Source organism: Rhyacophila brunnea, unplaced genomic scaffold (genome assembly GCF_057557595.1).
Source record: "Rhyacophila brunnea isolate RB1 unplaced genomic scaffold, BYU_Rbru_1.0 scaffold_12, whole genome shotgun sequence".
Lineage (NCBI taxonomy): Eukaryota > Metazoa > Arthropoda > Insecta > Trichoptera > Rhyacophilidae > Rhyacophila > Rhyacophila brunnea.
In genome coordinates this window covers 19143658-19171372 of record NW_028232774.1, presented here as the reverse complement: position 1 = coordinate 19171372, position 27715 = coordinate 19143658, and the positions used below count along the sequence as shown (strand labels likewise).

The 27715-nt window shown below is 35.3% G+C and overlaps 1 protein-coding gene and 1 long non-coding RNA gene across 2 annotated transcripts in view; one reads left to right on the top strand and one right to left on the bottom strand.

The window, feature by feature from the left end:
- par-6 (partitioning defective protein 6) overlaps positions 1-27715 on the top strand; it is a 67235-nt gene that overhangs the window by 18685 nt on the left and 20835 nt on the right. The gene's annotated exons all lie outside the window — the stretch shown is intronic.
- On the bottom strand, positions 20738-27473 carry LOC147077871 (uncharacterized). Its single transcript, XR_015072250.1, has 3 exons — positions 26921-27473; positions 24337-25636; positions 20738-21271 (listed from the first exon to the last, which is right to left on the bottom strand). It is a non-coding gene; the product is annotated as an uncharacterized LOC147077871 (long non-coding RNA).

Here is a 27715-nt window from a genome sequence, read left to right as displayed (position 1 = left end):
CCATATTCTTCTTCTATTCGTATGTGTTCCTATACCATTCATCCGATTGCGATGAAACTTTTGTCAGTTGTTGTGCGCACACCTGCGAAGGTTTCTAAATTAGTATTAGGTATATAAAATACAAAGTTTGTTGTTTGTTTGTTCCGTCCAATTTTGATTTTTTTTTACTACATATTAATAACATTAATAACGTTTTCACATTTTGGATTCGATTTTAATTTAGTGTTCTTTTGTTTGACCTTTACTCCTATTAGAATTGTTTTCATATTGCCTTATTGTATTACACAGATATTTTAATATTAAAAAAATAATTACCTCTTATTATTTTTTAAATATCTAAGATAAATATAACCACGAAGCGACCCTGTGCGAAGCCGGGTACTTCAGCTAGTATTTTTTTAAATATACTATCTTAGTTAAGTACCTAGATAGTTACTTAAAATATTTATTATAATTTGAATGGGCAATCTTGTTTAAAATATTATATTTCGACTGCTTCATCTGCAAACCAGCCAACTGCACTACTGCACTGCCCGAAAACGAGATTTTGATGGCATTTCGTTATAAAGCATGTTTTCAAATTTCAAACTCCTAAACCTTATAAATGAATGCGTTATCGTACTAAATAGCCAACCGCAGATGCTAAATTTCAAATGTCGTAAATGGAACAACTCCACTGTTTATATAATTTTTCTTTATATAAAAGGGAAGCTAAAATAGTATATTAATTCATAGTGCAGCTTATTGTTAAATTGATGTTTTTCTCCTTATTGAACGATTTGCCCAAATGAAGTTGGACAGTTTTCCGATTAAGCGGTCGATTTGTTCCTTTTCTGTCATTACAGTATTTTCCGTATTGGACATCATAGGTACCTATTTAAAAAAAAGGCAAACATTAATTTGCTTCATTTCAAATTTTCCGTGATCTCGTGTTAAGGCTATACATCAGTTGACGCATGGTCTAAAAAGATCGTGGCTAGGCGATGCGCGGATTGCGGGTCGCGGGTGCAAATGACGCATGCCGAACGAAATATAATTTGTCATATAAATCCAACATGCGTCCATTTAATGTTCTGTTTATTGTTCTATTAGTAACAATAATTATATATTCATTGGCATGTTTTCTTTTTCAAGTAAATGGGTAACGTTTTTAGTCATCTTTACACGATTTAAGAATTAATACCCCCGTCGCCATCACGAAACAAATTGACGTATTCACACCTCGACGTTCACTCTCCGAATGCCAGCGCGTCCAAAATTTCGTCGCGCCTATAGTTGAAAATCATTTGCCGTTTCACTGAAGTATCGTCTTAAAATGCGGTACCAGCATTAAAACTAGTGTCATGAAAAAGGTTCATATATTACTATAATATTTGAATAAACATATTATAAAACATTGTAAAAGTCGTCAGTTGGATTCCGCGCGTGAAGAGCAATAACCGTTATCAAATAATAAATGTACGCCATTTAACTTCTTAAATCGATGTGCGAAAAACGGCAGTATCTGAGTAGAGCTTGTATTTTCTTGAAAAATAAAGGTCTTCTGGGCTAAGCGGAAATGTAATGAAAATTTCACGAATTCACGAAAATCTCGATAAAATTTCAGTAAAATATATTCTCGAGGAAAGAAAATCCAGAATTCTCGATAACAATCTGTAGCTGTAGCAGCGTTGCCAGATAAGTATTTTGCCAAATCGGGATTTTTACCTTGTGAAATAAAAAAAAAAATCGTGATTTAGGAGCAAAAAGCTTAAACGCAAGTGACACTTTATGGAAATTATGTCTGAGGAACTTATGGTTAAGGACCCGGGTGCTGCGTGAAGGTTAAAAAATTAGAAAGGGTAACTGCACGAGCTTTGTCTAGACTCTAGATAACCTGTAGATGTTATAGGAAAAATGTATATGTCATTATAATACCTTATCTTGTCTCATATTAGATATTAATATTTAATGACAGCATAAAATACATTAATATCAATTGAGAGTATTATTATTTATTATAAACGTTCTGCCTGCACCATACTCAATTACATTAACTAATAGTTAGTGATGGAAGTGTTTATCCAACTTTGTTATTGTTGATAGCCCTCTTTTGTGGTTTGAATGAAGGTACCAATAATATGCATATAGGTATCTGCCTTGTTCTGGAGCCGCCATCTGGAGCAGCGTTGCCAGATAAGTATTTTGCCAAATCGGGATTTTTACCGTGTGAAATTTAAAAAAAATCGGAATTTAGGAGCAGAAAGCGGGACAACCTAAAAAACGCATAGTTCAATATTTCCAATGTTTATTTCTATAATATCAATCATAAATGACACAACACAAACTACAAAACTCTTTAACTATCAAAATAATAATATTAAACAATATTTTTCCCCACATTCACCTATTATTTTGTACTTGGCTGAGGATTTTACTCCCTGAAGAGTTTCTTTCTGCTGCTTAATGTATTAGTAAAATTCAACACATGAGTTCATGATGATTCATGTTAAATTGAGCAATTAATTCCGATTTTATTAACTCAATACAACATCTGACTATTTTAAATTCATCTGACAGTATTATTTGTTGAATAATCGTGAATTTAGCAGTCCCGCGCGGGACAATCTATTTTTGGTTAAAAAGCGGGACGCCGAGCTGTAGGTACATATACCTGAGCTATCTTCCTTAGCATTAGTGCACTTTGTGATTAGATTCTATTATAATATTTATCCCATTCGATAGAACCGGAAAACCTCAAAACCTAAATTTGCCGGAAACGACACTTTACCTTTGGTGTCCAGTAGTATGACGGGTCTCAAGAGATATTCTTTCGACTCTTTGATGTTTGTTCGGGCGATAGTAGCTGCACGTCTCATTCTAGTCGGTCTTGTGGAAGTTGGTAATGCCTATCTAGAAGTGTCTACTTATCGGAAAACATGGCGTGTTTCAGGAAACTCTCATGACGTTTCATTTGTGATCGACGCTCGTGATGCCGTTATGAAGAATTTTGCGTGAATCGCTAGAAATAAACGAATATCATTGCACATTGGGGTCATATTTCGATATTAACCTACTGAAAAGAAAAGTAATAATCATAAAACATACATTGCCAAATTCTTATTACAAACACTCAATGTTCTTGTTCTACAATTATTGGAACTTATTTTTTAGAACACACGATGATACGAAACCTTTTTAGTGATGGTGGTTTAGTAACCATAGCAGCATTAATATTCTGCATATTGGCGCATTGGCAGCTTTAAAATCTTGTTTATGGCCTTTTGACATTTCGCTATTGTGCGAATGGTATATCTAGGGAATTGACCAGGGAACACAAAATTAATGGGAAGTGAAATACTTAACGGGTGTGGAGTGACAGGCAACCGATCTCGAGTGTGGAAGAATATGGGATAAACTTAAACGCGTGTCAAGAATGTCGTCGTGAATGAAATCATAAATAACTGCTCTCGGTTTATGCACTGGCGCTCATTCAATATTGTCGTATTTGAGCAACACACTGTTGCACGTCTATAATGTGTGTTTCATTTTTGAAACTCACACATTCAAAACCCTGCTTCAAAATGTAGTGTATTTTAATAATCTGTTTTGTGGAATTGACCGATCTAAAATGTTATTATTGTTTTTAGTGCAGGATCCCATAGACTTTTCGTATACATAATATGCGGAACGCATTCTGACAATTGGAATAGGTTCTAGGGGTCACAAAGATATATAAAGTCGATGTTGCCAGGCGATATTAGTGGTAAATTTTTTTTTTATTGAGGTTTTAATTTTTTTTTTCTTATAACCCACCAAAAATTGTTCTGAGTTCTTCAATAAAACCAAGACAGAATCAGGGATTGATTGAAAATGTAATAATTGTACCATGCCACCGGCATGGTCGTAGAACGGTTCGTCCCGTTTGAAAAAATAAAAATAGCGGGTAGTGCAATGTGTTCAAAATTATTGATTCTTAGGATCCTCCTTGGCTTAAATTATTTTATTTAGTAGCATTTTTGTATAGAATCACCCAGATTGGTTTCTTTACCATATCTATGCATATGACATTAGTTTTAGTATTATGGTTAATCCAGAAACAGTGTAGGTTGCATAATATATAGGTAGGTGAATAAATGAAATAACGATAACCACTAACCACACTAAGTACAAATTTATTCAAAAAAAGAAACAAGTCAAGTGTTCAAACTCCTTTAAGTATCATGATCACAGTTTGTACAAACACTACTTACACATTTTCACATGATATACATGTCAAAGCCGATTTCTTACAACTACATGATAATGTACGGCAGTTAGAATTACATTTGCATGGTTTAACTAAATAATTTGGTAGAGGTTGATTCGTCATTTGTTTTGGATACAAATTATTTTCTCGTAACTCATAGCCAAGTTGTAGGAAATCAATAGGCCCAAATAGTGGATCAGAAGAGCTTTTCCACAAATAAACTTGTGCTGAAGCCTTTACATATCTTGATAGCATATCACTCTTGACAAATTTAAACTAAATCCAATATTTTGGGAATTAAATTTATGTCGAAGCTCATCCGCTGTTGTTTTTTGTTTACATAATAAGTAAGTGCAAACTTTTTCTAGGTCTTGAAACTGCTGTGGTCTCCAACAAACCATGTCCTAAAGCTGAAAGTGCATCTTGAACAAAACTCATTGACGAGATGGTTAAAGCTTGTTTTTTTGTACCTATGGGACTAGTGGTGTCGCAGCCGGTCAAAGAATGTAATGCTGGCAAAATATTACAAATATTTTCGCCAAGAGATTCAGCTGCCAAATGGCATCCTAAAACATGGAATTTCTTCTGAGATCCCTCAAACCATAATCCACGGCAACCAATCGTTGCTAGTTTATTCCAGAAATTCCCGTGAATCGATAATTTTGAATACATTGCACTACCCGCTATTTTTATTTTTTCAAACGGGACGAACCGTTCTACGACCATGCTGATGGCATGGTACAATTATTGCATTTTCAATCAATCCCTCATTCTGTCTTGGTTTTATTGAAGAACTCAGAACAATTTTTGGTGGGTTATAAGAAAAAAAAATAAAACCTCAATAAAAAAAAATTGACCACTAATATCGCCTGGCAACATCGACATTTTATATCTTTTTGACCCCTAGAACCTATTCCAATTGTCAGAATGCGTTCCGCATATTATGTATACGAAAAGTCTATGGGATCCTGGACTATTTACTATTTAAATGTGTTCTGCGGTTTTTGACTGATGCAAACAATGATGTGTGATGTTTGCTAACTGACTCACAGCTAATATTTTTTAATCATTCATGTTAAGTTAATAGTATTCTAGTGATGGTTTTCTTCATCTTCTTTGTAAAGAGTGGGGTAGTTGTGCAACATTCTTTTATTGTTTCAAATTATTGAAGTTTTACTGAGATTATCAAGCGGATTGAGAAATTTGTTTGTAAGTATAATTTGGCGCCTTGGAATCTAGAAGAGTCTTATCAATATTATGATGAAAGCGGTAACAATGGGTATTTTTTTAAAGGTCTGTGTGAAAATCGTTGATGATATTTACGAAAAAAAACAATGTAAGTAGGTACGTTGTAAAAGTAATATTGTGTGATTGCATTTTTACTATCGGCTAATGTTGTTTGTATGCGCAAATATGATGGGATTTCCTTAAATATTAACCCAATGCCCTTTTATTCAGGCCGTGGCGTGAATTGCAAATACCGATCGTAATGCTGGTCTTCTTCTGTTGTGTTCATGCGTAGACTCTTCTCAAGTACGCCTTGACCACTATTGATGGCCACGGCATTGGCTTTAAACATAATATCGTGGATGTTGCAGTTGGATGCAACACGTATTCACATATTCAGCAGTTTGAAGGATCATCGGAGTACACTCACATCTTCATATTGTTTTCAGTTCTAACTAATTTTGTTCGTATTCGATTCATCGTCAAAGTCGTGATAACTTCCCTTAGATCACCATTGAGAAGGCTGCGTAGTCGAATCTCTCCGCTCCACTTTGCTATTCTTTAAATTTCGTGTGGCTCCGAAATCTCCCTGGATGCCCTAAGGAAGCTTTTCGTGGATATCAAACGAGTTTTTGCCGGTGTATGTCCAAGTCGGCTGTGGTTTATCCATATATATAATATTACAGCGGCTACTTCTCCACGGACATCCGGTGGTGGTATTCCTTGCACGCGCTGAAATGCAAACAAATGATTATGTACCTATTTGTGTAGTGCATGGTTTCCCAAACTATGGGTCGCGAGCGAATATTGAGTGGGCCCTCGCCACTGTACACACGAATTTAAAAAAATAGAAAGTGATAAATTTGATATTTCATTCATTTATTTATAATTCTTAAAAATTGAAATAAACTTAAGTTACGGAAAATATTGTGATAAAATAATAATAATTTGAATTGCCAATGCACTACAGATGGCTTGATTCGTTGCGTTGGATTTGTAACCCATTTCAAGACGACTTACCAACTAGTATGTCAACAAAAGCAAGTGAAGAACACATTGATTTATCAGAAGATACGTCACTGAAAAATAGTTTCAATCGTAAACAGTTAACGAAATTCTGGCTCTCAGTTGCTGATAATCATCCTTGCCTGTTCGACGAAGCTATGAAAATCTTCCTCCTCTTTACTACCTCATATCTATGTGAGGTCGGATTTTCGGCTATGGTTAACATAAAAACTAAATACCGAAATAAATTGGATATATCAAACTCACTGCGATTAAAAGTAACTAAAGTTGAAGTTGATGCTAAAACTGTAATGAAGAAAAATAAGAAACAAATACACCCTTCCCATTGAAATAACTTTGTAAGAAATCCTTGCAGGTGTAGGTATTTAAGTAATATTTGTTTTTATTTAAGTTGTGTTTCTTATTTCAACAGTCTTTCATTCATATTGGTAACACTTATGAAAATATTTTTTTAATTTCAATTAGAACAAATAAGACAGCATTAAGTAGTTCCACGACTCGCCACTATGGAATCTGAGCATTACCAATATTTATACCCTCTTTTCTCTAAGACAGCTAAGAGGTGGGTCACAAGATTAGAATTTTTTGTTAGATGGATCGGGGCCCAGTCAACTTTGGGAACCACTGGTGTAGTGGTAAACGTTTACAAACAATTATACAATTCGTTCACAGGCTAGTTTGCTAAAAGGAACGGAATGATTACAAAGTTATTTTAGTATTACGCACCCACATTAAACAGCACGTAATAACTTTTATCTCTTTTCTATTTTCTTCATTCATCATTGTAGTTAGGTACTTATGTATATTGCATTTTACGTTAATACCCTATCGTACGTCTTATCTATTATCAATAGTATTACTTCCTTGCCTAAGTTACTCGGTTGGTATTGGTTAAGGTTAAACGATAAAAATGAATGACACCGCAATGATTATCAACCCGAAAAGTATTTTATAAAAAATACTTTTTCGTGTTCCATAATCAATAATTTAATTGAACATACATAACTTGAAAACACCTCATACCCTAGAAAAAAATTTTTTTTGGAAAAAACACGACGCCTGACGAAAGACGATTTTCAAAAAATGTGATTTTTTCTAGTGTATACCTACATACCTGAGGTGTTTTCAGGTTAAGTATGTATGGTCAATATCTGGTATGTTACATTCTCAAATCTTGTGAATTATTCGTTGGAATAAAATAAATGGTTTTTATCAATAATTTAATTGGTTAATTTCTTGCCGTCTATCATTATTTGTAATGAGCTGTCAAAACAGCGACCCAGTGTTGTCATGTTTAACTGAAATTTCACCTACCTACTAATAATAGTGTGTATGTAATATATGAGACTAAGGTCACATTTTCATGGTTTTTTGAAGATACTTGTTTGATTATAACAATATCACGCTTTGAAGGGCCACTACAGTACGACTTTTTTTGATCAAATCTTTACGTTTTCGCCGTCGTTTCTGGAATTAAAACCTTCCCTCCGCATTTACATTTACCCACTACATAATTCAGAATGTGTTAAATATCGCGGGGAACCATACGAAGAGCATTATTTCGAATATAGAGGTGTAAGAAACATACCAGAAAGCTTTTAATTCCTCTCAATAGTACTAGAGATAGAGTATCTGATATGACAAGTACAACAAGAAAAGAGCACATGACATAATAGTATCAGCGCGCAATCACCACATGACGTAGAAGACTTGATAATAATATATAAGCTGATCTATAAATCATCAAGTAAAATCGTCAATTACCATATTTTTTGTCAATCTAGGTACTGTATTTTAAAAATGTCATCTGGTAACACTGCAAAACACTTTACTATAGGCCATAATAATATTGTAATCTTTGATAAATCTGGCTATTTATTACCTTTTATAAAAAATAATTTATGGAAAACGTTTTATAAAATGTATTACACTGTAAAAGATTTTATAAAATATTGATCTTTATTAATAGTCTAATACCGGCTTATGCAGGCGTACCAAAGGCAATTTTGTGGTATCCCAAAAATAATCCAATCTGTGTATATAGTGTACTTAATATCTTTGAGTACCTACGTTTATCATTATCTACTCGGATTTCCAAATAAAAAAGGTAAACCGACTCGATGGCTTCATATGAATACCTACATACTAATAGGACGAGATTGTATTGATTGTAGATAACACTTTGTTAAGATAAGAACAAGAAGCCAACCGTGGCTACATTCTTATCGTTTTCCCGAATCTCAATCTATTAGCCACCCGTGGTCTTGGTTGCGATACAAAATTTCTGAATTGTAAACGAATACCTACCTACGGTGTAGGAATTTAATCTAACAAAGTTATTATTAGGTTTCTTGAAGGTTTCGGTTTATAACGATAGTCGTTATCAGTATTCGTTTCACAATGCAAAGCGGGTCCTGGCTTCCTCGTGTAGTAAAGACCTAACAATCCACATCTACTGGACGTTACCAGGGAACAGGGAGAAATAATGTCAAACGGGTTGCCTTCTGGGTGAGGCAACAATGTTTAATTCTTACCTGTGGAGAAAATATATGGGATAAACTTATAACACGTGTAAGGCCCGTTTCAGACGGGACACCGGTGTCTCGCTCCATATAATATAGGAGGCCTTTTTATTCGAATAAAGGAGCCTTTGTATTATGTTTATGGACGCCCCAGAGCTAATGAATCAACGCATAATTTCGCGTTATAAATTTGAACATAAAACCGGCTGCGGTAATAAAAACAAGTATATCGGCGGCTTGAGAATGTAGCGGCCGACGGAAAAGTGTGCCGGACACGCGTTGACTCGTTCGCTCTGGGGCGTTCATAAACATAATACAAACGCCCCTTCGAATACAAAGGCCTCCTATGTTATATCGAGCGCGACACCGGTGTCCCGTCTGGAACGGGCCTTATATAATATTATGTTAAGTACTTTCAATAATCGCGTCTGTGTCATCTTCTCTTGGTCGTTCTCTCATGATTGAGGGACGTGACCACTTTGAAATTCCGTCATTGTCTACATAAACACTTTCCACCCTTTTCGGTCCTCTGCCTTTCTTAGGGCAGAGTGAAGTCAGCCCCCAGTAAGCTCTTTCATTTGGTCTCTCCAGCGCACTTTCGCCCTTCCTCTGCTTCGCCTTCCGTGGAGACTACCAACTACCATAAGTCTGTCCAAGTTATCCGGTCCGCGCCGAACAATATGTCCAAAAAAACTGAAGAATGCGTCTCGGACATTGTCGATAGCAGTTTCTTTATCTGTAGTATCTGGATGATTGACTGGTTCGTCCTGTGCCCTGTCCAATAACGTCTACGCCAACACCACATTTCGAAAGCATCAATTGCTATATCATATTGTTCAGTAATTTGCCACGTACACGCGCATTCAATATTGGTAGTATTAGTATCAATATTAGTATACAGGTCTGCAGGCCCGTTAGAACTTGCGAGTGCCAGCTGCCCGGTCGACATGACGTCATATGACATCATTGTGACGTACTACCGGAGTGATAATAGCGCTCGAGAATATAACGCTGGTCAGGCAGCGGCGCTATTCATTGTCACCATACACATATAGGTGTTTCAGCGTAATAATATCTACGGTGGGCACTGCGGGCGGGCGGCATGCTTCGAGCGTCTATTGGCTGACGTCACAATTACGTCATGTCGTCTGATGCCACACGAGTCGATAGTTAGGAAATCGCGGTGCAGGGGTTCTCCCCAGTACAATAATGTCGTAGGAGGTTGTATTTTTCATCATTGATCACATATACAAAATATGGGAAGACGACAATGGAACATTATGAACATACTTAATATCTACATTAGGACAAAATATTTCGTTTGGAAAGTATCAGAATCTGTTAAGAAAACCTTCATGAGGAGGCCAGGATCCACATCAGATTGTATAGCCATTATGTATGCTTAATGTTTGCCCAATGATTTGTTTCAATATATTATTTTTAAATTTTGACTTCGAAGATATCATATCAAAAAATATCGGAAGGCAATCCAAATATTATGGAAAAGTAACAGATTTTTTTTATTTATATTTTATAATTTTATGTAAGAGCTGTGATAGGTACGCTGGGTTTTTTATTAGTATTCAATTTATACCTCGTAGTACGTTGCTAGTGGATGATGGATAAAATTAGTATGCACGCCGCACTGACAATCGTTGAGCAGTATAAATGTATAAGATAATATTATTATGGCGTTGTTTAGTCGCATAGTTACGTAGGTTTGTATATTCCTGAGCCATATAGGATTTAGTGTTTGTTACCCACGTTGCTTGACTTCGCCAAGTCTCGCGTGATGATATTGAAGGCCGGTCAACATAATGAATACCGATCTATCATGTAGGTAGGTATCAGTACTTATTCACTGTTCAAACAAAATCATGCATTTAATGATTGACTGCCTGATCTTGCTTCGCCTTTTCACCATGATTAATTTTCAATTTTTCATTTTTTTTTTTAAACATATTGTGGACATTACTATTTATAAGTTTAAGACGTTCACAACATGACATTTAGAAACAAAGAAATATAAAACAGTATTACATAAAAAAGAGATAGATCAGTATAGAGATAGATAGTATGTTATTAAACAGTAGAAATGTGTAAATACAAAAAATATAAATTAGATAGGTACAAGGAAGTACACCGGATGAGTTAAGTAGACCCTATTTTAAGAATTTATAAAACAACGTCCACCTATACTCATCTTCACGTAGGTGGAATATATCAACACCCGAAGCAATTTCGTTGAACATAATGATGAATTCTTGTGGTCACATTTTTATCTTGTTTCGCACATTTTAATTTCATAATAATATTGTGCTATCGGTCATGCCTCGGAAACCTGGAATTAACTGACAAAGCAATCAATGTCGGTTGACGATGGCCAGTTGGATTAGTTACAGGTTAAGCGATGTGGACATCTTTATTGTCATTGTATTAAGTGACGTATGGAAATAATAGGACTGACTCTTCTAGTCAGTGGCAAGGGGTGAAGGTAGGCTGTTAAAATTCTACATAAATAGTGCACACTAAACTTTGGTCAGTCATACTTATTTGTTTTCATTTCACTGTGATACGACCAAATAAATTCAGTCAAAGCACATTTAAGTGCATGGCGACCTTAGACTTGATTAACTGCTCCTGAGACATTCCCAGTCATAAAAAAAATGACGCTTCACATCAAACGTAGGATCCCGTAATACGCCCGATTACCTAAGACCGGGTGTGGTGCGGGGCGGTGTGGTTTGGTGGGGCTTCAATGTGATATGGCCAACTGAATGCGTACAGATACATTTATTATTATAATATAATATTATCATTTCAGTACATATGTTATTGGAAGAGTAAACTTTATAATGATTTCCCCTAAATCGATTTGATCGTTTGGTAAGTTAAGTGTGTTGGTCTCCCATCTACGATAATCTCGCACATTTTTACAATGTTTGTTTGACGTCTTCTTAATTGACTCATAAAATTCTACACACTAATCCACTATTTAATTCATCTATTTCATAGATTCAGTCAAATTATTTTAGAAATCAATCTAGAAATTTGGGAGCCCTGTGCCTTAGCCTCTTTCGCGGTATACGGTAGGAAGTATTAGGTCTTTACTACTTAAATCTCGTAATTTAGAAGATGTTCGAAACACAACACTCTTGTCTGAGTATTACAGCGGACCTATGAATCAACATTGAGCTGGGAAAACACCAGTAACCATGGTTAGTTTATATTATAATGCTGTGCCCCATCGCTTGTTGAATTAATGCGATTCTGGTATGTTTCGCGTCCATAAGCGACGGCGAAGTCCTTAACCGGTGAATGCTAATGTAGTTTTATTGTAATCGGTAATCAGTCATTTGCTATTGTCGCGTTGTGACCGTGACGGTGACCGAAGACTGTCCGCTTTTGAGGATCGATCAGTCAGGTGTCATGCGACGATTCGCGTGACCGTTTTAATTACCTACCCGTCGAAGCTTAGACGGTGTTGTTCGCTGCCTGCCTATTTGTTGCATAGCCCGCGGCCAGGAAGCGAATTAACTGCACATAATGTAATTATGTATTTTGCACGCGTCGGACATTCAAATACTATCGTGGTTTCAGTGACCATGCGTCCTTTGTCATAGAGATACTAATCGTTACCACAAGTCGCAGGCCAAGTGTTCATTGGATAGACGGTTTGAACGTGGCGATTTAAAGGCTAACTCCCCCCCCCCTCTTTAAGCATGCGCGCCCGTTTTATTTCAATAATATAAAATCAGTTCACTTTTCCATTCAGACGTGTCGTGTCCTTTGAATAATATGGTAATCATAATCGTGGTTCATCCGTCGAATTCATGTCAAAGTGAAGGCCGATTCTTAAAAATTATGCAAAACTTATCGGTCCTTTCCCATTCGTTTGGACGTCTTCTTATTTTATCACCTGTTCAGTTAAGGAATTGTGAGGATGCATCTATGCAACAATTATTTGAGTTTCCCCATCTCCGCCCGCCATGTATAAGCAGCCGCGGTTTGTGCACGGCCGCCTTCCATGACGCTATAAACGGGTCGATGCTGCACGGGACTGATGTAGCAACCATGCACTTTGGTGCTTAAAGAAAGAGTTTTAGAAAATAAAAAGAATCTTGGCTTGCTCTGACAAGCCACATCTCGAAAGCCTCAACTTTCCTGTCCATGTTTAGCGTCCATGCCATACCATCGAAAAGAATGAAAAGAACATAACATCGAGCGAGAAGTATCAACTTCTGCATTTTGTTATTCAAATGAAGATTTCTGGTAAACGATACCCTGGCATAAAATCTTACAAAATATTACACACCTATTCATAATCATCGTCGTCCGGTAAAGAATATGTCGCAAAAGGTAGAAGAATCACTGCTATCATAGACTATTCGATGAGCATCAGGTGACACTATTTTTTATGCGTTTTATTATTTTACGACCGTTGTGCGGCTGATTTCGTAAAATTTTATTTCGCATGACGAAATGTAGTTTTTACTGACGTATGTTGCATTTGCAATTGCATGCGTTTCTGCCTCTTAAGAAATTTCCTCAGTATTCGGGAGTCGTGAGTTTGTCGAGACTAGGGAACTCGGAAGTAATGTGAACTGATATACCTAACGGGTAAGGAGTAGCAGGTAACCGATCTCGAGTAAGGAATAATCCGGGATAAACTTAAATACGTGTCAAGAATACGTCATACGTCGAATACTGACAACTGCTCTCGGCTTATGCAATGACGCGATGTATCTATAGTCTTATGCCTGGTCCACACCGGCAACAAGTTGCGCGACAACTCGTTAAATTTTACGATAATTATCATAATGGCTTAAGAAATTTTACGATAATTATCATGCTTATCGTAAAATTTAACGAGTTGTCGCGCGACTTGTTTTCGGTGTGGCCGCACTTTAATGCGTGATTCATTTTAGTAGGACTCACGCATTCAAAACCCTGCATCAAAATGTAGTGTATGGAATATTGCCTATCGGAATTATTCTATTTATTATCCGTTCTGTGGTTTCACTTATCACAAAAATATTTACGCAGAACATTTTTTTCTTTCTGAAATTATCGAATAAAGCCGATATTTCTCATCATTTGCCTCCGTCTAACAAGTAGTCTTCGCCAGTGCCTTTTGTACAATCAATACCTACAGATATTGGAAAGAGTAGGTACTGTGCGTTATCTAGTTACGAGTCACTGGCACAATATTAATACACTCGTACCGCTGTGGTCTTCATACATGACAAATTCTGCCCACAAAGAACGACTCGCTGGTATTCATTATTCCTTATTTCTATACGCGGAAGCCGTAACGTTATACGACTTAATCCCCTACAAGTCTATCCACCGTACCTTATTTTAAATATACTGGTGACACTCGATTGTGTTGTGGATTATTATCAAGTCTAGCGTTAATTTCAATTCTTCAGATTCCTAAAATGGACTTAACGCGTTTGTGTGACAAATCTGGAGCGTGCTCATTGAACGACAACGGTTGGTTTACGTGCATACACACGTTAATTTTGTATATCACACCATTTTTCATTTTTTGTTGCTGAAATTGACTGCAATGATAAATCCCGTAGGCTTTTCACTACCAATAGTATATAACATCAGGTACTGCAAACTGACACGCCGTCGTATTTAATATTGTTCATGTAATCAAGTGCACAATTGTGTAAAGTAGTGGCCTGACTACTCGTTCATTAAACCACGGAAAAGCAGTACGATTGAACCTGCTGCCACGTATTAATTTCCGCTATGTGGACAGGGATGACTACACAAAACGTAGCGAACTTGTTTCAATTGCCCAATAAAATAATAATGTGCATGTTATGCTATAACCAATTACGACACTTTTTATTGGGTTCACGACTTTTTTTTATTTGTGTCCCAGTATTTTTCGATACCTACCGAAATACTGGTTTTAAAAGTCAGACAATATCGATATTATATTCGTTATTGAAGGTGGAAACAAAATGTATCAATTAACACAAAAAGTTTAACAGGCCTGTAATTTTTTGTAGGGTTGCGGGATGTCTGGTTTACCTCCGTCGCCCTTTATCGTCCTTAGTGATCAGCAATGACGCATGCTATACAATATTAATATTGTTAAGAGATTTATATATATATATATATATGTATATAATAATATATTGGTAGATACTTCTGTTTTTTTCAATTATTTTACGAATACCGAAACACCGGTATTGGTATTTTCATTGGGTATTGCAATCTATGCATATAAGCCTTAAGAAGTCGTTCGATGTCGCGATCCTAGGGAGAAGTTGTGAAGTATGATCTAAGATAAATGTATTGTTACTATTTTTATATAAATCTACCAGTATAAGTTGTCTTCTTATATCTATCTATCCATTATCTTCATATCGCTTAGTATCTATTATTACAATGTGATGAACTTGGTACCGAATAAGAACACCGGATAATTTGTATATATATTATAGTGCAGTTATCATTTACTTAGGTGGAATCTAACTTTGCAAAAAAATACAAGGTTGTAGGTATTAATTAAGTCAGGTATGCGGCTTTGAGCCTCCAGTGAACTTTGTTCATATTAGTAAGATACGCTAACCAAATCTACAACTTTTTACTGTGTTTTAAGTCCCAATTCAAATGATATGCGTCCTACACTTCATGCAATCTAAATTATATTCAAATGTAGACGTTTTTGCTTTGCCTGCGGATACGTGAAATGTGTTAAAGACATCGTGATAGCCGACCGCTGATAGTTCTATACCAAATTTGATTGTATAAAAATGTGCTGCTATATGAATAATTGCAGGATGCTAGTTTCGTGCAGTCACAAGATGCGCCTTATCTATTAATAATTAATTCAAACAAAAGGCATAATGAGGTTGCTAAGTCTTATAATATCACAAGACTGCGGAGACGGAGACTCTTCAATATTAGTCTCTTTATTGAAGAAGACAATTAAAACGATGCTGTCCTCATCCAGTGAAAAATGCTTCTCAGGTTTGCATCACCTGTAATATCTAGTCATTGTTAACGTAAAGGCAATATTGTTATAAAATACCCAGGTGTGCGACTGTGCCTGTATGGTCATTGCCTAACAATCGACCGTTGCCAAGTTAACATTATTATTTTTATATCTTTGTCTAGCGTCGACCAACTGCATGCCAATCTATTGCAATGCCTCGCGAAAATGTGCAACCGGTAATTAGCTAATTGCATTTTTTTGTCTACCACCGCTTTGCTTCATCATAATAAAAATAACTGCATGAATACCTACCTCAATATTGGCCGCCTTGGATAGTTTGGTAGGTAGAACATCGCAAATTTAGGTATGGCACGTTTGCCGTATCCACTGGGATTCGTTTTCATTTAGTCCAGCGGCCATAAGAATTAGGACCTGTTTGCTGACGAGAGCATAATTATTTATATAGAACTTTACAATGTAAACGTTAAAATCGTAAACGATGTGGGTGACCTGAGGGTTTTTTTTTTTTAATTAGTCAATAGAAAATTACATGAAATAATTAAACATATCGTTTTCCTCGTATGACCAGACACATACACCGGTATCAAAATATTTGTGTGTTTTCATTTTCAATTAGTATCTACATCTACGGTGTCATTTTATACATTATTAGTTGTGACCAGCGCGCACACAAGGATTGGATCCAGATCAGGAAACACAAATCTGCTCTGTGGTCCGGATGATACTTTAGGTAGGTACAAATACATTGTCTGTAAAATCGTACACGCGACACACTGACTCTGGGGTAATTCACTGGCTAAAGCCGCGTTGACACGGTCCAAGTACGATCCAAGTCTACTTGGATAGGAATAATTAGTATGAAGATGTCTCATCCAAGTACAGCTTCATACTATTTATTCCTATCCAAGTTAACTTGGATGTGACATCTTCATATTAATTATTCCTATCCAAGCTACTTGGACCGCGTCCTACTCATCCAAGTTAACTTGGATAGGAATAAATAGTATGGAGCTGTCACTTGGATAGGAATAAATAGTATGAATCTGTCACTTCTATGAGACATCTTCATACTAATTATTCCTATCCAAGTCTACTTGGATCGTACTTGGACCGTGTCAACGCGGCTTAAGAGACTCGTCACTTTAAAGTGCCGAGGACTAATATCGTTCGTTCAGTGTTCACCCTGTGGTTACTTTGGTACCGAATGGGTGTTTTAAGCAACCGTCAACATACCCACAGAACACCTGCATAATTTTACGTGTTACTTGCATAGGATATAATCTGCCTGCAAGCCTCCCCCGCCTCATCCACTCCACTCGGTTGTGTGCTTTGGGCTGACGTCTGTAAATTTGTCGTGTCCATTGAATGCCTCTAATGATCATTTCCCACGTGCACCAGTTCATTGAATTTGATGAACGCAGCGAATCAGTCGTGTTTCCCGAGTGGGAGTTTCGAGACAAAAAAGATAGTTCCGTGTGATGTGAGTCACGACCGTGCTCACATTGTTGTCATTGTGTCAGAAGTCTAGTTCCGAAAGCCACCTACATACTGCGGAGCACGGTAGATAACTGTGCAGTGACGTGCACATTTATGGGCAGTCATTTACCAAGAACGAGTATTCAATAGCTTTGTCGGCGGGAGGGTTAATGCACTTTTCAATATTCAACATAGTACAGTGAATATTCTAAAGACGAATGGAAGTTAATGAGCTTTGTATTACAACAATCTATTGGATTAAATTCGTAACCGAATTTACTCCTACTATGTCCGTTCTGAACGTATTATGTACATATACATATCGCACCGTGAGTGTAAAACCATAGCAAGTGCAAATTTTTCAATTTCGAGATTTAAATGCAAAACAACTGCAAAAGTCATAAACTTGATAATGTAAAATTGAAGTTACTGCAAACTTAAAAATTTTCATTAAAAAAGACAGATATTTGGGTTTTACAATACAAAGATTTACTTCCATTGTTAATGTAAAACCATAGTATCTGCAAATGATTATCCAGACTAATTGTGAAACTCGAGCATCAGACGCATTCTTTTGGTGAATGCAATGTGGCATTGTTTTTATTATTGTGATAGCAGGCAATTATTGAAATGATTCAGTGTTAAGACTTAGATAACGCATCCAGACGTATTCTACAATACATTATTGTTTCCTTTGATTCAAGTAATGTAGTGCAGTGTATTTTGTTTTTATCAAATATGAGTTTAAGGATTCGAATGATGGTGGAGTTAGCTTTAAAAGCTGAAAAACTTCTAAAAAGGTAAGACTTTGTGATAAATATTATACTAAAATGATATACAAAACTAACCTTAATATTATTATTGTTATGAAACTTATTATTATCGACTTATCTTATGTACCTATGTATTTATTTTATGCACCTACAATAATAAACTCTTTCAATTAACACAACAGTATATCAATCAGATCTATGATATTTTTGTTTTTGCAATGTTACAGATTTTCAAAAATGTGACAAGTACATTTCCTGATGCTGAAGAACCCATGTTGGATATAGATAAGGATGCTGCTGGTTTGCAAGAGGAACAATACCCATTATAATATAGGCTTTTTTCAACCAAACAAGGACCTATGTGACTTTTGTGAAAAATATAAAAATTGCAGTGGCGAAGAGAAAAATATAATTCAAGTTAAATAATATATGACATTCATAAAAAAAAATAAACAATTATCGAGAACACAGAAGGCGAAAGACGAATAAAATAGTATGTTGCTATAATCTGCAGGCCGTATTATCAACACCAAATGCCCAGATATCAGTGCTATATTATAAAAGAAAGCTTTCAACCTATAATTATTTTAGCATCTTACACACATTAATAATAAAAATGGTTACTGTTTTGTTTAGCATGAAGGGACTACAAAAAAAAGGGGCCAATGCAATTGGTTCTTGTGTTGTAAAATTTTTGGAAGACCAATCAATTGGGAAGGAAGTCATTTTTTATTCGGATAATTGTGCCGGACAGAATAAAAATAAATTTATTACAGCAATGTATTTATACGTCGTCCAGAATTTTAATATCCCAAAATTCACACACAACTTTTTGGTCGTAGGACACACCTAGAATAAGGGTGACTCTATAACACTCTTGCATAGAGAAACAAAAAAATAGTCTTGAAGTCAGGTCCAATTTATATACCAATACAGTGGATTCCAGTGATTCACTGAAAATTGGCACTGACGAGATTTTTGATTTTCAAAAGTTAGCAAATGAAATGGGCAATAATTTTCAACTCAACGAAAATAGTAAAAAGGTTAGTTGGGTAGACATTCGCGTTATTGAAGTGAGGAAAAACAATCCTTATTGCCTGTTCTATAAAAATAAGTATGAAACATAAGTGTTTGATGTAATAAATATTAGAAAACGTCAGGGCGGACGTCAATCAGTACAACCTCAACTACACAAAGCATTTATAAAACCACCTCGGATCTCCGAAGCAAAATTAAATGACTTGATTTCCCTATGTTCATCAAAAGTGATACCAGAAATACACCACAATTTTTATAAAAAAAACTTTCATCGACACATTTAAATACAGATTCAGATAATAATTGACGTCGATAAAATTAATTATAAAAACACTACAATTATTGTAATTTGCTATTTTTATTTTGGTTTAAAATTGTATGCATCTATTTTAATAAATTATAGTTAGTAATCTTAAAATATCAAAATATTATAGGTAAATATCATTCTTGATTTATTTAATAATATAATATATTATATTATAATGGTATTACCAAAGTTCCCAATAAAAATCTTACTGCAATTCAGGTAACTGCAAAATATCAACACTTTCTATGCATCATGAAAGTGTAAAACCATAGCAACTGCTAAAACTTGTAATCTTGATGAATTTATATGAAAAAAAATAAAATTAATAAAAGAACATGTCATAATGTATACATACACCAAATATTATAGTTTTATTTTAGAAACTCTATTTATCCTGTCCAAATGAAAACTTCAAACCCTTATATCTCCAAACTATGTAATTTGCACATACGTTGGTTTTACACTCACGGTGCGATATGTGTATGAAAGATTTTAAAGACAAACCTTCTTTTGTGCTTTCATATAAGTAAGAAAGTGAAGCTTTTAAATCGTTCGTAATTCTAATGTATTTATTGAAAAAAAACGAGACGCTTAGAATAAAAGAAAATCGAACAGTCCCCGCTATTGATGCCTGATAAGCCTGACACGAGGACACTGTTTTCATCCAGAAGATATATCGTGGATGTAATTGACACGTGCATATAATTTAAAAAAAATCAGAACATCAGAATTGGAAACCATACCACGTGAGAGCAGGGAAAATGTTGTAAGAACAGAATTGAACCAAGAGAGTGAAAACTGAGCATGCCCTGAAGAAAGATAGTCAGAAAATACGAAAGAAGAACGACACGGTACGTCCAAATAAAGAACGAATGAATTTCAACACATAACGGATTCATTTGTGGCCAGATTTTTACAATGTGTTCTTAGCTTTTTGTATTTTCTAAGCAGTCTATGATTGGAAAGGCGAAGAGAGTGTCATCGATGACAATTGACGCGTTTCTTCGCTTAGCCGTATATGGTTTTTATTGTCCGCCTTCAACACCACGTTTAAAATTAGCATCCTTTACACTACCTCATGGTCCGTTTACCCAATCATAATGCATGATGTGTAAATAAAAAAAATCCCATAAATTTGACTATATTCCCCATAGATTTCTGTTTCATTCTTATGTTTGTCATCTAAGCACGTCAATGGAAATGCGTGACAAAATTGAAATCCACCCGTGTGTGAAACACGAGCGGAGGAGACCCTGTTTTTTGACGAGTGCAACACTCTCGCACAGAGTCCGATCGGAAAACACAACCGCCGTAGTAAACTTGTTATGGTTGGAAAATAGCTGTGTGTCTGCTTTCTTTCACAGTTTTCTATTTCCGCACGGAAAATGCGGGAAAGTGGCACACCGGTTTTGTAACCGGCAATCTGAGCTATTTTGAAATTTGTGGCTGCGTGAGGAGGTTTTGCCAGTCGTTATTGGAACAGCATTCCAGAAATTTCTCTATGAATACTCCATATTCCTAACTTAACACACATACCTACGGTGAATTCCTAAATGTACCTATAAATAACTCGATATTTAGGTAGGTACGATATTGTAATAAGGTAAGAAGTAACATATTCATATAAAAATATGCTCGGTAAACGGAAATATTTTTTTTGGCTATATCCGCTTTATAGGTAGAGCTTTGTATCTGGGCATTTTCGCCAAAGTTTGTACATGTTTGAAATTGGGTAATATTATTTTTTCACTCAAATCAACCATTTTTATATAGCTAGTAGATTCCTTGTTCTATTGCTGAATTGGTGATAGCAATCTTTCAGCAAAATATTGATTAATACAATATTTATATCATTTTTATTATGAAATTGGGCATAATAAGTTTCCGTTCCGTGACTACGAAACTAAGCTTATAAAACATGAATGAGACACTTTTTATCACTCAAAAGAGCTCTATTAGATAAAAAAAAAACTATACACTTAAAAATAAAACTACAAATAGTCAAAAAATATTATTGAATTTTAATTCTTGGGCACATTTCGTTCCACTCCGTTACCCTATGTCTATAATGGCAGAGCATTTTTCCTTTAGTATTTGAAAAAACCAATCTATGTTCGTTCTGCTATTTTTTTAAAGACAGTAATCACTTTTACTAAATTTTATTGGAAAAATACATAAGTTTCGTTATTTAATAATCAAATGAAAAATAGTTAACGTTCAACTTTTTTGGGGACATTTTCGGAATGGAACGAAATGGTAACGGAATGTAATTTGTAAAGCTAAAGTTACATGTTACCATAAAAACAAATTTTTGTTTTATGAAATTTATTTGAATTTTTTGATAGTCAGATATATATTCAACGTGCGTCACAATAACAAAACAAATCAAACTTAATCACTAAAATAGACATATTTTATAATAAATTTCACAATACTAGTAAAATAATGTAGGTAATAATTTTGACACACAATACATTAGGTATCATAACTTTTATTTGGCATTTATATTATTTGTAACTCAGATAAAAAATATTTTAAAGCAAATTAACAATATATGAAAAAAAAAATCAGCAAGGGATTCGGACGCGAGTTCCTAGCGCGGCACGGAGTATATAACTTTTACGAAAATAATTACAGTCGAACTCGGTTATTACGATCTCAGACATAGCGAGATCTCGGATGTAATAAGGAAACATTTTTTGACATTTGGTTTATGATTTTCGCCATACATTTAATTTATTCACTGTTATGACGAGCAACTTATCGGATATACCGAGCTAAAATACTGTTGATGTGTCGATAGTTTTAAAACATTTCGACCCTAAGCAATAAAATCCGATTGGACAGGATGCCGCCGGGGTCGGATTACGTTTATGACACTAGTAAAGTGTCTAAGTACCTACCTTATTGGTGTTTCGCCGACAATAATAAAAAAAGTATCCACGCATATGGTTGAAAAATCCAAGGTTTGTGAAGTCCGTAGGTACCTACCAGCGTTCATTACAATAAACAACTTCTTTTGTAGTTTATGAATGCCATGCTCGTTTCGGGGATTTTTACGATGGTTTCCAATTTTTTTATTTTCGACTTTTTGTGTAATGTGACATGCTCAGGGCTCGAAATGGACTGGAGCGCACCGGAGCGCCATTCCGGTTCGTGAACTCGAATCGCTCCGTCTCGTGGAAAAAATAATTTGACCGTTTGAGCTCGATAGGCTACATAACTTTTATAAAGTACACATAAAATTTGATACTTACCTAATTTGATGTAAATATCTTCAGAAAATTGTCGAGCGCTGCGGTTCGTAAACTTTTCCATTTCGAGCGCTGGACATGCTCATTTAAAAATACCTATTCTCTGATATAACGAGTAACGCTTATAACAAGCAAATTCAGTCGGTCCCATCTTCCTCGTAATAACCAAGTTCAACTGTATGTTGTCTTGAAATTTACTTGTATTCATCAACATAAAATGTAGCTATACAGGTTGATTGTAATCAAGACGCACTTTTCTGACATTTCGCGAATACCTACTGTTCCAGGTATTAAATCTAATAGGGTACACATTTCTGTTAAACGTGACAAAAAAATACTTTTTCATACATTTTTATAAATTTCTATGTATAGAGAAGTTTTAAAATTTTGGTGGCGTATAACAGAAAGAGTATGACAGAGCCAGTGCCTGTCTCGCAATTATTTCAGTCTGGTGTTTTTTTTTTCTTTCTGTTGTTTTTTTATCTCTCCATACTTTTATCTGCGCTAGTTTTGCGTATTCAGACATATCACATACTTTTTTAATCTTTATTATATAGTCAGGTTATTTTCTATATTTTTTAATGAAAATATTTTTGTTTTTCATACGAACAGACAAAATAAAACTTTTTATAATCTATGAAGAACTAACACACAATGTAAACCCAACTTTATGCATTCCATTTCGTTACTTTTACATTCCACATATACGTTACCACCAATATAGTTTCGGAATGGAAGTAACGGATTCTGTTTCAGAAGTGGTTGAAGCCCAAATTTAGCTTAGTTTTATTGTTAAACCTGCGATATGTTTTATTATATCTGTAGTATGAAAGATAAGCTCCATATGTATAGTATGTGAAATAGAAATATGTGATTTCTTACCTTACAAATCGTGGTAACAGTAGTGGAACTTCTTAAATGACCAACCCAGAAAGCAACCTGTTCCGATAGCGATACCGACACACACCAACAATTTAAATTGTGAATGGCGATCAGTGTTATACAAAAGTATTGCTACATTAAAAAAATACATATTTATAGTGGAAATTTTCCGCCTTCATGCTAAAATCGTGGTAACGGAATGTGGAATTCCACTTTTTCAAATATCCTGGGACACACTTTAAACGTGACTTTTTTCAATATCGGTCCAAAATTTTCGGAAAAACTGTATATTTTCCAAAAATATATAATGTAAGCTGTTGAAGACACTACGAATTTAATTTTACACACTCAAAATTAATGACGAAATCAGACTTTGTTTATTTGAATTTAGGAGTGGACATGGTAAAAACACACTATCTTTCGATCTAAATAATCGATTAAAAATATATACAAGTCAGACAGTTGTATTTAACTGATCGAATAAAGTAATTTAATAAATTTGCATGTTAAAAATACATAACTTTCCAATATTCTATAATATAATAACTATGAAAAAATCAATCAAAGTCATGGGACATGCCAAAAACGCAATGTACAAACTTTGGCGAAAATGCCCATCACAACTACATCATGCACCACATTGACCACGTGTGTACGAATTTTTATTATTCAATTTTAAAGTGTAGGACATTTCGTGTCACGCAGAATGATAGTGAACGATGATTATGCGATATGGCAGACGCTGGGACGTGAGACATCGTAGCAAATGAAATAATTTATGCGAAGCCAGCCTCCTATGCTCCAAGGCTGGGTACCAATCCACTGGGCGTAGTAACTTCAACCTCCGTATTAGTACTGTCAGTCAAATTTCATTACCTCCCTATAACTAAAATGTAATGTATAAGACGACAAGCTGGTTTTTTTTCACAGTAATGTTTGTGACGATGCTTATATTCTTATATTAATTTTATCACTACAAAAGGCCATGAGATCCAATGACAGTAGACAATTATGTAGTAATATAAGTAAAACTATCACAGACACCCAGGCTTTGGGAAAATCACATAAATATATTGTGACCTCACCGGAATCGAACCCAGAGCCCCCGAGCGAAAGGTGCATGTATAGAATAATACGAGTCTTTCAGTACCTGTGTCTTGTATGTTGAAATTCAACTGCGGGATTCTGCATGTGGTGGTTTGAAGTTGGAGTCCAGGCGCAAATGACCCATGGTAAAAATGAGTGATAAGTGAGCAGTATGCTCAATAGCACCACAGGTTATATTATTGGTTACCTACATTCTAAAACATATATAAATACAGTCGATTGAGATTTTCAGAGGATCTTGAGGCACTCGTCTTCAATTCTTTAAGTGGTTGCCTCCTGCACCTGTGTAATAAAATACCACTAGGTACTAATTTAGCTAGCAGTAGGTGGGTACCTACTAAGTATACATACTTTTGTGAATTTAGTGCCTACTGGTTGACGCAGCTCAGTGGAATCGTGCTTCCGAAAATGGTTATCGAGACCTTATTTGAATGAAGAGTTTTGTAACTCATGACACCCCATATGGGACGTATTATACGTCAAAAAGCGACCGTTTATTATTATCCGATTACCTAAAGTTAAATTAAATTCGTTTTAATCACCTACTTATGTGGTGTATAATCCGGCTTTGACGTGCTTTGTCGGAAATATATAGATTTTAGTTACTTATTACGTTTCACTGAACTAAACTGACAAGATTCAAGCGAAATATCAAAACGTAATATGAATAATCATGAAAGCCAATTCGCTGCTAGTTAAACCTTAAAATCAAAGAGACCTATTTAAACAGGCAAAAATATTGATTCATGTCACTTTGAGTGATATTTTTATTAGGTTTTCCAAATATAGTTAGCCTAGATCTTTTATTCTGGTACTACATAGGTAGCCGTTTATATTTCGGGAATTGGCAACACTGGTGTTGCTAGGTGCAATTTAACTTCTGTATTTTGAAGTTTGACATTTTTAACGGCAAAAGTACGCAGAAAGTTTTAAAAAATGGACGCTTTTTGTTTTTTTTTTTAAATTCATTTGAAAAATATGTCTCGACCAAAAAATGGAATTAACTCTTGAAAATTTTCGAGTGATTATTTTTCACAACTTTAGATTTAGATTATCGCGGGAACAGTGCATTGCAGAACTTAGTGCTCTATATGGTAATGAAGCACCATCAAAATCTACGGTATATCGTTGATTTAACGAATTTTATCATGGCCGTCTTTTGCTCACAGACGAGGCGCGTGAAGCTCGTCCAAAATCGGTTGTTTCTCCAGAAAACATCGATGCTGTGCGTGAACTGATAATGCAAGATCATCATGTGACATACCGTGAGATTGAGGCATTCATGGGCATTAGTAACACTAGCGTGTATACGATCTTGCATGAACATTTAGACGTGAAGAAGCTATGTTTGCGTTGGATCCCGCATAATTTGACAATCGCACAAAAATAGGCGCGTGTCGATTGGTGCAAGGAAATGCTCAAAAAATACGATCGAATAACGTGTATAAGATTGTTACATATGAAGAATCTTGGATCTATACGTATGAGCCCGAAAGTAAACAGCAGTCGACCGTATGGGTCTTCCAAAATGAGCTTAAACCAACAAAAGTTGCTCGCGCTCGAAGCACTTCGAAGCAAATGGTCGCCTGTTTTTTCGAAAAAACGGGCCATATCGCAACTGTACCTTTAGAGAATTGTAGAACAGTCAATTCTAAATGGTACAAAACCATTTGTTTGCCAGAAGTTTCTGGTGAAATAAGGAAAAGCAACCGTCTGCGTCAAATCATCCTTCATCAAGACAATGCGAGCTCTCACACATCGGCTCAAACAAGCGCCTATTTGAGCACTCAAAACATTAAATTGATGGGTCATCCGCTGTACAGCCCTGATTTGGCACCCAATGATTTTGTTTTATTACTGACAGTCAAAGATAAATTGCGTGGTCAACGATTTTCTACACTAGAAGAGGCGGTTGATACATTCAAAAACCATGTTTTGGAGTTACCTTCTGCAAAGTGGCAAAAATGCTTTCCAGGTAGGTTCAAACGCATGAAAAAGTGTATAAATTATCGTGAAGAATATTTTCAAAAACAATAAAACTGTTTTCATTTCTAAAAAATTCGTTTTTGTTTGTTATTCCCGAAATATAAACGGCTACCCTCGTATAATTATTCAGTGTGGGTCTCCTCTAAGAATCCATCTACAGGACAGCTCCCATCCAGTTTTCCACCCCCATAAACTGTATAAAATGTGACATCACAAAACCAACAAAATAGAAACTCACTTTGTCTAAAAATAATAAATATTCCGTGAGAACAGTCTATGTACTGAATTTTTATTTTCAACGAATTTCTTTTTTAACGAATGGGAGCGCTCAAAAATGTGACGAAGTTTAATGCGTCAAAGATATAATTCGAAAAATCTTAAGTAGTCCCAAAACCATTATAGTATAGTACTACTGCCAGTTCAATTACTACATTTTATTCATATACGTAATTGATTCAAAATGTCATGGTCATACAAATACGCCTTAGATGTATTATTTTTTTGTCACGTTATAATAAAAAAAAAACGTGAAAGAAATTGAAATCAATCATTCCCGTAATACCGACGTAGCAGTTTTGACAAATTGCTCTCATAAAAGAGATTTATTTGTTTCCCTCGCGATGGAGCGGCATGTCCTATTTTATTGTTTCGTTTCTATTGTTGACAAAAATGTATTATCACATTGTTTCCTCTGAACGTTATCATTATTATTTGTCTCGCGACTCAAATATTGACTTAAGTGCTCTCATCAATTCTCGTCGCTCTAATCTTGCGGAAATGACAAATAATCATGCAAAACTGGTTAAATCCACTTAAAATGATCACAAAAATGTCGTTAAGAATCCTCTGTGATTAGGTATTGGAATTATCAAAAAATCTGTTTTTTTAATTCAATTATTCTTTATTC